Source organism: Rhinopithecus roxellana, chromosome 2, assembly GCF_007565055.1.
Source record: "Rhinopithecus roxellana isolate Shanxi Qingling chromosome 2, ASM756505v1, whole genome shotgun sequence".
Taxonomy (NCBI): domain Eukaryota; kingdom Metazoa; phylum Chordata; class Mammalia; order Primates; family Cercopithecidae; genus Rhinopithecus; species Rhinopithecus roxellana.
In genome coordinates, this window is record NC_044550.1 from 129,828,800 (window position 1) to 129,841,706 (window position 12,907).

Genomic DNA, 12,907 nt, shown 5'->3' on the forward strand with positions numbered 1-12,907 from the left:
GAATGACAGTGCATCATAAACCATTTCCCATGATTCATCAACAATTTGCCATCCCCTCATTCTCTAGAAACTTCACAGCGTCTCAGTCCAGTTTCCACAAGCCAGTGCATTGTGGCAGGAAACCCTATGCTCAGAGGCTTCCCTCTCACCAAACACGCAGGGGCTCAGAAGCTGGTTTTCAACTGCAACCACCACCCACCCCAACCCCAGCCGGCCTCCTTGGTGCTCTACACACACAGCACAGCCACCCTCCCTTGGCACGTGAGGTTCCCACTGCCCCAGGATGCAAACGGCTTGTTCCCCTGGATCAGAGTTTCCAGAATTCCGAGAAGCCCATTAGAAAAGTGATGAAGTCCTTTTGTGTGTGTATTATTATTATTATTATTATTATTATTATTATTATTTTGAAGACAGAGTCTCGCTCTGTCACCCAGGCTGGAGTGCAATGGCAAGATCTCAGCTCACTGTAACCTCTGCCTCCTGGGTTCAAGTGATTCTCCTGTCTCAGCCTCCCAAGTAGCTGGGATTACCGGTGCCCATCACCACACCCAGCTGATTTTTGTATCTTCTGTAAAGATGGGGTTTCACTATGTTGGCCAGGCTGGTCTCAAACTCCTGACTTTGTGATCCACCCACCTCGGCCTCCCAAAGTGCTGGGATTACAGGTGTGAGCCACTATGTCCAGCCTATATATTTTTTTGAGACAGGATCTAGCTCTGTTGCCCAGGCTGGAGTACACTGGCATGAGCATGGCTCACTGCAACCTCCGCCTCCTGGGCTCAAGAAATCCTCCTGCCTCAGCCTCCCAAGTAGCTGAAACAATAGGCACACATCACTATATTCAGCTAATTTTTTTCTAGAGATGGGGTCTCCCTGTGTTTCCCAGCCTGGTCTTAAACTCCTGGCCTCAAGCCATCCTCCCACCTTGGCCTCCCAAAGTTGCTGAGATTACAGAAATGAGTCACTGTGCCTGGCCTGAACCTATTTTTATAAAAGGGACTCTTCATAATCACAGAGAGAAAGAGGAGAGGGGAATATACCAAATCACACACAGTGCGAATGTGCCGGCAGCGTTCCCCACAGACTACCATTCCATCGGGGCATTTCCTCCATGTGCTCTGGCCTGCTTCCCCTCCCCTCTGTGTGGCCTTGGCCAGGGTCACTTTGTCCCGACTCTTTCCTGGTCCTCCAGTCCTCACTCTTTGGATCAGCTCAAGACGCTGGCCCAGACCCCTGGGGTGAGGAGAGCAAACCCCAGTGAGGCTGAGCAGACCCACACCAGTCCATCCACTGCCCCCTGCCTGGGCTCCAGCAATGGCTGCATGCACCTGTGACCTGGCAGCCAATGGGAAGCCTTCCCTGGGACTGTTCACAGGAGGCTGACAGAGCCTCTGCACCCACTCACTCCCCGGCAGATGCTGCCTGAGCGTCCACTCTGCTAGGAGTGGATCTGGACTAGGACACAGCCCAGAGCAAGACAGACCCAGACCCCGCCCCGCCCGGCCGTTGACATGCTCACAGATGCCAGAGGCACAGAGATGGACGGTGGGCACTGGCTGCCATCTGCTCCCACCCTCTCAGCACCACGGCTGTGTCCCTGTGCCTTGTGCCTTTCTGGAAGTAAACACATCCCCTCCACGGGCCCAGCCAACCCTGGAGAGCCACAGGGTCGCAGTCACCCAGCAACCCCTCTGTGATGAAATGGGAAGAACAGTGGGGTTGGGAGGCAGGAGACACTCTTAACCTTGTTCCTGCTCTACTGCCTGGAAGGAAAGGAGGGAGGTGGGGAAAGTGAGGCCCAAAAGGCCCCTCCTGGCCCTTCCCCAAGGCCCAAGCCCCAGGGAGTGCTGCACCTTCGAAGCCTTGTAGCTGTCAACTTACAGATGAGCAACTGGGCCCTTGACCTTTGCTTCAGACGCAGCCCCCATAATCTTTTTCTTTTTGAGACGGAGTCTCGCTCTGTCACCCAGGCTGGAGTGCAGTGGCCGGATCTCAGCTCACTGCAAGCTCCGCCTCCCGGGTTTACGCCATTCTCCTGCCTCAGCCTCCCGAGTAGCTGGGACTATAGGCGCCCGCCACCTCGCCCGGCTAGTTTTTTTGTATTTTTTTGTAGAGACGGGGTTTCACTGTGTTAGCCAGGATGGTCTTGATCTCCTGACCTCGTGATCCACCCGTCTCGGCCTCCCAAAGTGCTGGGATTACAGGCTTGAGCCACCGCGCCCGGCCAATCCTTTTTTTTTTTTTTTTCTGAGACGGAGTCTCACTCTGCTGCCCAGGCTGGTGTGATCTCAGCTCACTGCACCCTCCACCTCCCAGCTTCAAGCAATCACCCCGCCTCCCGAGTAGCTGGGACTACAGGTGGGCACCACCACATCCAGCTCATTGTATTTTTAGTAGAGACAGGGTTTCACTATGTTGCCCGGGCTGGTCTCAAATTCCTGACCTCAAATGATCCGTCCGCCTCGGCCTCCTAAAGTGCTGGGATTACAGGCGTGAGCCACCGCGCCCAGCGCAGTCCCCAGAATTCTGACCCAGCTTCTGGGGTGACCACCAGCTTCCTCACCTGGACCTGGGGCCTGCCAATGCCCCTCCTCACTCCCAAGGAAGAGGGGAAGAGCCAAGAACAGCACCTTCCTACCAGAGGGCAGAGGAGCCTTCCTGCCACTTTCCGAACCAGGAGGGAGCATGGACCCTTTACCGGGTGGGGCTGAGCTCGCAGCCTGCCCAAGGCCGGCAGGAGACCCGCGGGGCCCGACACCCAGCTCAGGCATTAGTCCAGGTCAGCAGAGCCACCGGCTCCCTTCTGGCCCCACACCTGCTGGCTCCCCTTCAAAGCAGTAGGTATGGGAGGGTGGGGGAAGCAGGGGCCTGGTGTAGACGGTCCCACAGCAGACACCTGGCTGTGACTAAGCTGGACCGGAGCCCTCACAGTCCCTCTCCGCGTGCGTCCCGCAGCCCCGACCACAGCTCACTGATGAGACACCATCTGGCCCAGCAAACAGGCCAGGTACTGAATTTAGGGCACTGGATGACGACACCTCCTGGAAGCTAAATCTCAGCTCTGAGAAAGAGGACATGACAAGGGGCCACGCGGAAACCCCCCGAAAGGAACCCAGAATCATCCTCTGCCCTGGCACCAAAAACCTCACAACACTCAAGGAGTTCCCAGCAATGCCAGGTCAACACGGGCCCCTCACTGCTCGGTAAGCAGAGGAGACAGCTCAGCCACAACGCAGGTGCATGAAAGGCTGATGGCAGCGTGGTGCTGCACAGAAAGCCCCCGTCATCACACAAAGCCCTAGACCAAAGAGGGGACTGAGCCTCTGAGCAAAGAATAGGGTGCATGCATGTCCCCTCGGCTCACTCACACACTTCCTCTCCTGTGCTCTGGAGAGGCCAAGAACCACCACTGTGTGTGCAAGTGTGTATGTGTACACGCATGCACCTGTCCATGGCTGTGTGCGTGTGAATCTGTGCACTGTGCATAAGTGTGTACACACATGTGCATCCATATATCTGTGTGCGTGTGAATATATGTGCAGGCATAGATGTGCATGTGTGTGTGGACGTGCATGTGTGTGTGGACGTGCATGTGTGTGTGGATGTGCGTGTGTGGATGTGCATGTGTGTGGATGTGCATGCATGTGGATGTGCATGCATGTGTGAATGTGTGGGTGTGTGGATGTGTGCGTGCGTGGATGTGTGCATGTGTGAATGTGTGCGTGCGTGAATGTGTGCATGCGTGGATGTGTGCATGCGTGGATATGCATGTGTGGATGTGCATGCGTGAATGTGTGTGTGTGAATATGTGTGAATGTGTGCGTGTGTGAATGTGTGCATGTGTGTGGATGTGCATGCGTGTGGCTGTGCATGAATGTGTGAATGTGTACGTGTGTGAATGTGTGTGTGTGAATGTGTGCATGCGTGAATGTGTGCGTGTGGATGTGCATGTGTGTGTAGATGTGCATGCATGTGGATGTGCATGCATGTGTGAACGTGTGCGTGTGTAGACGTGTGGATGTGTGCGTGTGTGAATGTGTGCGTGTGTGGATGTGCATGCTTGTATAGATGTGCATGCGTGTGGATGTGTATGCATGTGAATGTGTGCGTGTGTGAATGTGTGCGTGTGTGGATGTGCATGCTTGTATAGATGTGCATGCGTGTGGATGTGTATGCATGTGAATGTGTGCGTGTGTGAATGTGTGCGTGTGTGGATGTGCATGCGTGTGTGGATGTGCATGCATGTGTGAATGTGTGCATGTGTGAATGTGTGAATGTGTGCATGTGTCGATGTGTGCGTGTGGATGTGCATGCGTGTGTAGATGTGCATGCACCTGTACATGTGAGACCAGTGCAGCAAGTGTCAAGATGAGCTCCCACAGGGGTGACGTGTCTGTCTACTTGGCAGGGTAAATGCTAGAAAGGGGCATTCATCACCAAAATAAAAGGCATGGGAGGTAGGGAACCCTTCAGGGACGGGCCTGACACTTGACCCCTCCTGGCCCTGGCTCCAGTTAGCGGGGATGCTTGGTGCCCTGCAAGGAAGCCGACTCTCACCTGCAGAAGGCAGCCTGTGTGCCTCAGGGCTCCCTGCCTTCCTTTTGGGGCAACTGAAGCCTCTGAATGGTCTTCCATGGAGCTGAGGTGTTACCGAGCACACAGATTGCACTGCCGGGCCTGCTCACTGGTTGGGTGGGCGTGGAGGGGTTGGATGAGGCAGATTTGCTGTGTGACCTTATCATGAGCTAAACTGTGACCACACCCCCCAAATTCAAACATTGAAGTCCTAATCCCCAGGACTCAGAATGTCAGAATGTGACTGTGTTTGGAAATAGTATGTCCCTTTTTTTTTTTCTTTTTTTTGAGACAGGGTCTTGCTCTATTCCCCAGGCTAGAATGCAGTAGTGTGATCACAGCTCACTGCAACCTCCACCTCCTGGGTTCTAGTGATCCTCCCACTTCAGCCTCCTGAGTAGCTAGGAAGACAGGTGGGTGCCACTACTACACCAGCCAATTTGTGTATTTTTTGTAGAGATGGCGTTTTGCCATGTTGCCCGGGCTGGTCTGGAACTCCTGGGCTCAAGCAATTCGTCTGCCTCAGCCTCCTAAAGTCCTGGGATTACAGGCGCAAGCCACCATGCCCAGCCTAGAGATAAGATCTTTAAAGAGGTCATTAGGGTTAAATGAGGTCGCCAGGGTGGCCCTGATCCAATAGACCTGGAGTCCTTATAAGAGGAGGAAATATGGACACAGGCATATTTGCTGGAGGGCCGACCTTGTGGAGACACTGGCAAAAGGCAGCATCTGCAAGCCAAGGAGAGACCCAGCCTCAGAGGGCCCCAGCCCTGCCACGCAGTAGTCTTGGACTTTTGGCCTCCAGGACTGAGAGAAAATAAATTCCTACTGTTCCGGCTACTGAGTCTGGAGTCCTTTGTTGCGGCCGCCTGACCTGCGTGGAAGACCCAGGAGCGGGCTGGAGCCAGCCCTCGGCCAGACCCCTCCATGCTGCACTGCCATGCAGGCGAGCCTGGGAGCCCTGACATCCACTTAGCAAACCCCGCCAGGTAACCCTCCTCCAAGGTAAAACCCCAAATTGTGGGCCGGTACAACTCTGAGGAAGCTGCCCTTGGGATGGGCTCAAGCTTCCCTGAAAGACCCTGGGGACCCCCATCCACCTGGAAGGACAGCCCCCTCGGGCCCTGGACCTGAGCCTCGGAGCCTTTACCCACCGAGCAAGCGCCCGGTGTCTACAACAACCTGCGAGGCCATTCGTGGTTCTCTGTGATTTGAGGATGCCTCCGTGATGTCTAGGGGCCATGGGCTCTGACGGTATAATTGCCTGCGCATGGGAAATGGGCATCCTGAACAGTGTGTCCAAAGTCACCGCCCCCGAGAACAGGGAAGCGCTGAGTGTCTCCACAACCACAAGGAACAACGCTCGCCACACCCCACCTCATGCCACGCCATGACGGGCACCACAGTCACACTGCTGACTTGGCATCGGTGCCCACAAGCAAACGCCCTGCCGCTGTACCTCGATATCAGTAAAGACCTTAAAACCAGACCTACAAAGGTGTTGACCATCTGCAAAAAGAGAGCTCTAATCACACACACACACACACACACACACAATCGCACGCGCACACCCACACACAGAAACTCTCTGCTATTTGAAAAGCTGAGTTAAGCCCCTGAGCTAGCGTCCTGGCCCTTCAGGACCGGTATTTCAGAGGAAGAGGCCAAGGTTTCCGCATGGTCCCGGCGGTACCTGGGGCGGGAGCAGGAGGGACCTTTATTCACTGTGTCCATCATCCCACCCAGACGCCTCACTGTGAGACCTCCAGGCAGGGGTCCCAGGAAATGAATTAACACAGCTTACAAAATTCAGTCTGTCCCGATCAACAGAATCCAGAAGAAAATGTGGGGTACTAAATTTCCATTTCTAAGTATGCAGAGTATAAAGCAAACAAGTATAACCTCAACCTACTTATCACCTAGTGCTAAATCTGTCCGGCATGACAGGGCTCACCCTCAAGTGAGCCTGTGGGCAGGAAAATAAATGGTGTGGTGGGGGTGGTTAACGTTCCAACACTGACAAATCGTCTCCCTTTGATTTGAATGCACCAGCTTTGTTCAACGACATTTTACAATTTCATTTTAAATTAAGTTTTTAAATATCCTTAAATACAATGTCCACAATAAAGGGAATCCATTGATATAAATAGGAAGTACTCACCTTGTTAAAATTTTTGAAATAAAAATTGTAAAAGAATATATTAGAACCTAATCGGAATCTTTTTTAAAACCACACCATGTAAATATTTTCTCAAAGATAAATCCATAGCAGTGAGAGTGTTCACTGTTAAAAGGAGTCAGACATAAACCCGTAAAGGAAGAATTTCGTTCAGGAGGTCAGATGACTACTGACTGGACAACCTCAAAAAGAGCAGGAGAAAATACGCACGAACAAAGCAGCTCTCAATTCAAAAGTACAAGGATGGACTGACTGAGGGCTAGTTTTGTAAAGCTGATTCAACTGTTAATTCATTCAAGCCCCTGGTCCCTAATGTGAGCTGTGGCTGCAGGCGGGAGGTGCGGGTTGGAGGCACGTGCAGGGTGAGAGATGCAGTGCGCACGTGTGAGCTCAGCCCGTCTGACCCACATGGGATGACCCTGGAGTATTTCCAGGCAGTTACAAGGGCTGGCCACCAGGCTCAGAGTTTACTCGCACTACACCACCCACTGGGGCAGGCCCAGCCACCTTGAGGCCCAGGAGGGCTAGGGCTCCAAGCCCTGCACAGGGCACAGAAGCACAGTCCACCACACTGCACCTTCCACCCAGACAAGGAGACTGATGCTCCTGAAGGTAACTCATGGCCAAGGCCACATCGCTGAATGACAAGGAGCCAGATCTCAGTCCAGGTGTCACTAGGATCCTCTGGCATCTATGTGGGGAAAGAGGGGGTAAGGGCCCAGGACTGGATCCCTTTCACACTCTTGTTTGCCAAATATGACATAAATCTTGCAGGTGGGGACCTTAAAGAGACACTTTGTCACTCCAGGGCAGCAGCATCACAGTCTCGGCCAAGATGCGGCAGGGACGACGGGAGCAGGCAGGTGGCGGGACAGATGGAAGGACAGGCAGCACGGCCAGGCCAGAGAGGACCAGCCCCGCCCTATGGGCCCCAGCAAGGGAGGGAAGCCCAGTCCAGCTCCTACTGCCTCCCTCCCCACACAGCTGAACCAAGGACATAAGCTAGGCTCTAAGCTCCAGTTCCCAAGACAGACCACCCCAGGCAGCCAGCTCCCTACCCCTACAGCCCCCACACTCAGCCGTGGAGATCCAGGTGCATTTGCCTCCTAGATATCAGCAGATCTCCAGGAGACAGTGGCCACATGCGGACTTCAGCTGGACAGAGGCTGGAGCGTGCAGGGGTGAGGACCAAGTGTCTGAGGCGCCACCCTGGGCCTCTCCAGGGCCAGCTTTCCGTTAAAGCCTGAGACTCCTCGCTCCGGCACCAGGAATCCAACAGCACTGTGAAGAAGCCAGGGAAGAACCTCTGCCCGGGACACCCAAATGAAGCCCCACAGCTGTGAACCCCCACACCAGCTGTTCCTCAGCCCTCACCATGACCAATTAACTGTCGAGGAAACCCCTCCACCCCTCCACGTCTCCACCGTTCCACCCCTCAACCCTCCACCCTCCACCCCTCCACCCCTCCACGTCTCCACCGTTCCACCCTGCACCCCTCCACCGCTCCACCCCTCCATGTCTCCACCGTTCCACCCTCCACCCCTCCACCCTCCACCACTGGGGCCAGAACTGTTCACTGCCGCCAATCACGGGCCCAGTCCCTACTGCAGATCCCCAACCCCTCCTGTCCGCACTGAGGCCTGGCGTCCCTGGGCAGACGTGACCCATGTCCCCAAGGCAGGCCTCATCCACAGCAGACACCCCAGGGGCTGCCAGGCTGAGGCCCCACTGACCTGGCAGCACCACCAGCCACCAGCAGCAGATCTGGGGCCCCAGACAGGCACACACTCCTGTGGTCCGAGGCACAGCCCTGCTGCCACACCCACCCCAATGCTACCATTGTTGCTACTACCTCCCTCCCATCTATCTGTCCCCCTTCTCTACCCTGCTCTGGGGCCAGGGAGCTGCAGGTGGCACACTGGGTCAGCAGGAGGCCTGGCAGGGAGTGAGGATGGGACGGTCCTGCCCACTTCCTGCCTTGGCCTCCTGCGGACCCCACCCAGCCCTCTTCTCTCTCAGGACTCCGTACTGGCCCTCCCTGTGGCCTTCGGGCCCACATGTGGCACCAAGCCCTGGATTCATCACCATCCCTGTGGTCCCCTCAACCCCATTACATGATGAGTGTCCCCAGCACAGCCTGACCAGGGAACTGCTGAGACTGCCGGCTACTTCCTCCAGGACTCAGAAGACCCAGGCAGTTCTAGGGCTTGATGGGTGGCGGCTGGACATAGTTTAATCCCTCATATGACCGTTGACCAGTCACCTGTGAGAGCGGCATATATGCTACCCAGCTCAGGTCACCTGTGAGAGCAGCATACACACCACCCAGCTCAGGTCACCTGTGAGAGCAGCATACACACCACCCAGCTCAGGTCCTGCAGGAACGTTCTCCAGGGGGCCTTGGACCAACCCAGCACTCCCAGTTTTCTTGCTTGCTGGTAGAATGTGCTGAAGATGTGGCATCCAGAGGTAGGGATGGACTGCCCAGAACAGCCCGGGCCTTGTCCTTGATCCTCCCAAGGATTATAACAGCTTGAGTTAGGGAGGAACTGCCTGGCTTTGCTTCTTTCTCCCTGGAAGCAGGGTGTCACAGCTTTGCCCTGGGGGTCACGTGGCCCCTGAGGTCTCTAACCGGGGTGGCTGCTTCCAGGGCCCTTCAGCCCTGGTGCAAAGAGAAGCACGTGCAGTCAGCAATCCATCTGCCCTGGGCAGCCTTCCCGACACGGGGGACTGGCTCTGTCCCTTGCTTCCAATCTGTAAGTAATCAACCTGCTTTGTATAACTTGTATGTGAGTGTGCAGGTCACCAGTGCATGGAGGACTAAACAGTAGCCTGGGGTGCGGTGCCCACAGGCAGAAGTTCCTGGTATTTGGCTGCGACAATCTTTGCTATTTTCCACGAAGTAGGAGTCTTCTCTTGGGACTGGTAATTATCAAACCTGCTTTGAAATCCCTACTACCCCAGAGGCGATAAGGGGCGGTTCTCCAATTTACGAAGGGAAGAACCAAGGCTCGGAGACGTTCACAAATCCACCCAAGATCTCACTTCCAATAAGCAATGAGGCCCGCACTTCAAAGCCACTCACCCTGCCTGATGGTGGAAGACTTATCCTGTGACTCGGTTTCCTTGCTTGCTCCTGCTAGGTACAAAGGGTGAAAACGGCACAAAGCCACCACTGATGTTGGTGCCGCAGCCCCAGGGCAGGCACTGTGCCCTGTGAAGGGAAGGCCTCCCCAGGCCTCAGGTCACAGCTCCAGGCTCACTGTGGCCTTCTGGTCCAGTGGGGCATAGGGTGTCCAACACTGGCTGGGAAGGTGTTGCCTGGGACGTCCGAGTTTGTGCCCACCTGGGACAGCCTGCACATCAACTCTGTCCACCTGGCCAGGCTGCAGACCAGGGCTTGGCGCTGACCCCCAGCCCCACCCACCCCCTGCAGGTGCCTGCGGGTGGACAGCCAGGCCCACACACGCCTCCAGCCTGACCTGGAACCACAAGCTGCACGGCCTTGGTGTTGTGGGGCCAGCCAGGCCACTGAACGCCCTGCCTGCCCCAATGGCACAGCCCCCCACCTCTCCAAGGCCTTCAAAGCAAACTGCCAGGAAAGGCTGGCAGCTTTGTGCTCAATCCACATCAGTAAGTACTTTACCCAGACGGCGGCCGTGCCTGTTTAGAGGAATCCTCCGCAGCCCAGACGCGACAGGAGCCACGTGGGAAGGGAATTTAGAGGGTCGGCACTGGGCACAGACGCCCCGGTGGACGCCAGCTTCTTTGCCGCCTATCCCCTGATTAGCATCTGCAAAGTGGGCTTAAGGACGAAGAGAACCCGCTCAGCCTGGAGAAACCCTGAGCACCTCGCGTCCTCGCCGGCGGAGTGACAGTGGTGCACGCAGGTGATGAGGTTAACGCCCCGCATTCCCGCCGCCAAGCCCTCAAGGCAGCCTCGGTCTCCGAGCGGGTGACTGGGAATGGCAGGGGCTGCGTTCTGCGACAAAACCCCCACGTCGCCACAGCAAAGTCTGCCTCGAGGGGGCCATGGACCCCCGAGGAGGCGGCGCGTAGGGACAGTGGGGCGGGGCCCAGCGGGGGCGTTGCGCACGGGGGTCACTCCCGAGCCGTCAGACCCCGCACGGCGGCGGGGGTGGGGGCGGTAGACGAGGAGATCCAGGACGAAGGGCGAGCGGTGGAGCTGGGCCGCCCCGCAGGCAGTGGGCAGCAGGCAGCGTTGGGAGAAAGGGGTCGGGTGTCCCTGAACGCCGCGGGGGAAGGGAGGGGGGAAGGGAAAGGGGAGGGGGCAGGGGAGGCGCAGGCGGCAGGGATCAGGGTCTCCACGTCTCCCTGGGTGGGCCACGCTTCGAGAGAGCGCAGTGCGCGGAGGCCACAGGCAGCAGCCGGAGCAGCACGGGACAAGGGTGGGAGGAGGGGCCGCGCGGCGCCTGTCACTCCGAGCATAGAGCGCTGCCTTTGGGCCCACACGTGCACTCACAAAGGGCGTGTCCCTACAACTGCCTGCACGCGGCAGGGGCCTCTCAGTACACGGAGGGTAATAATAAGGGTGACGACAACGCCAGCCTCCCCAGGATCTGGGCGGGTCACCCAGGCCCACCTTCCCACCTGCAGAAACGCCCCCGGCCCTGCCTGCTGCCTCCCTGGCCCCCAGAGTCTCTCCTGTTCCTGCTTCAGGTCCACTCCCAACTCTCCCAGCCTTCGGTGGGAGCCCTGAGCCCTAGCCCAGCCTGGGGACAAAGGCTCCCGCTCAGGCCTGGGTGGCACCGCTTGCCCCTCTCAGGCTGGCAGTGCTGGCTGGGCCTTGGTTCTGTGCCTGAAGCTGGGCTACACCGGAAGGAGACGCCTCCCAGGCCCTCCAGCTCACCCTCAGCTGGACTTTGGGTTATCAAGCTCTGACAGTCACCCCTGATACCAGAAGGCCCCAACTGGACCACCTGCAGAATAAATTCTGAAGGAAAAGGGAGCACACGAGCATGCCTGTTTGTTTCCCAGGTCCTGAGGTTCAGACATGGGGGTCTGGGGGCCCCCCTCTACCTACAGGAGGGATGCAGGTGGCAGAGCACAGCCCGTGCTCCCTAAGGGCAAGGCGAAGGCTGACCCGTGTGACCCGCTTGCAGGAAGCCAGGGCAAGATCCAGCTGCCCTCACTGTGAACTCCGATGGCCCGCACGGCTCCCCAGCACAGCCAGTGAAGGAAGGACCCTGAGGCTGAATGTGGATGTCCCAGCAGAGGCCACCTCTCAAAAAGGATAGGCATGAACTCTACACACACCAAAACCATTCACATGTACGTTCTGAGATGGAATTTTTAACCTCACTAAATTTTTGTTTAAAATGCTTTTACAGCTGTTACCAGTGCTCATGTTTCATAAGAACCTGCTTATGCAAAGCTGCACGTGGGCCTCCCTCAGAGGCAAGCCCAGGCCTCCGCAGTTTCCCAGATGGTCTGGTAAATCGGTGCCCTGGGAAGCTTTAGACTGGGGGACTGGTTTAGACACCCCAACAAATCAGTTCCCTGCACCTGCTGTCTCACCAAGCAGCACCCGTTTCCCGGCCAAGTTGCTCTCACTCGTAGCAGAAGCCACAGCCAGCTCGGAGGGGCTGGTGATGGGTGGAAGAGGTGGCAGCCTTCCCCACAGCCACCGTCCACTCAGCTCAGTGGAGTGCTCAGTGGCCCAAAGAAAACCCTCCAATTGCAGAGGGTACAGTTCCATGCAGCTGGAGGCCTCTGCCCCTTGGGGCATAGCAAAGGGCCCCTTTGTCACCTCAGTGTAGTCTCTGATGTGGAAACAGATCCCCTCCCACCCATGGAAGGAGATGCTCCCCAGAAGCCGGACCCTGGCTCTAGGAGGAGGGTGGGTTGGCCCCCTGAGGATGAGGCATCCCCTATCATGCAAAGACATCCTCCCTACAGGAGAAACAGCTGGGCATGGCGCCACACAAACCCCAGGTGCCAATGCTGGCCTTGACCGTGGCATGTGTTCCGCAAGCCAAGCCAGACACAAAGCTGGGAGATAATTGCACATCTAACAAAGCGTTTTCCAAGGGAAAATGAATTTTCAAATCAAATTCTGTCAAGTACTGCCTATACAAATGATGTGCCGAGAACACTGCAGAAAATTTAACCACAGTAGCTGCAGTGGGATCA

The 12,907-nt window shown here is 56.5% G+C and overlaps 1 protein-coding gene across 2 annotated transcripts in view; it reads right to left on the bottom strand.

Annotated features, from left to right (window-relative positions):
* ZFYVE28 (zinc finger FYVE-type containing 28) overlaps nt 1–12,907 on the bottom strand; it is a 150,784-nt gene that overhangs the window by 88,485 nt on the left and 49,392 nt on the right. The window lies entirely within an intron of this gene.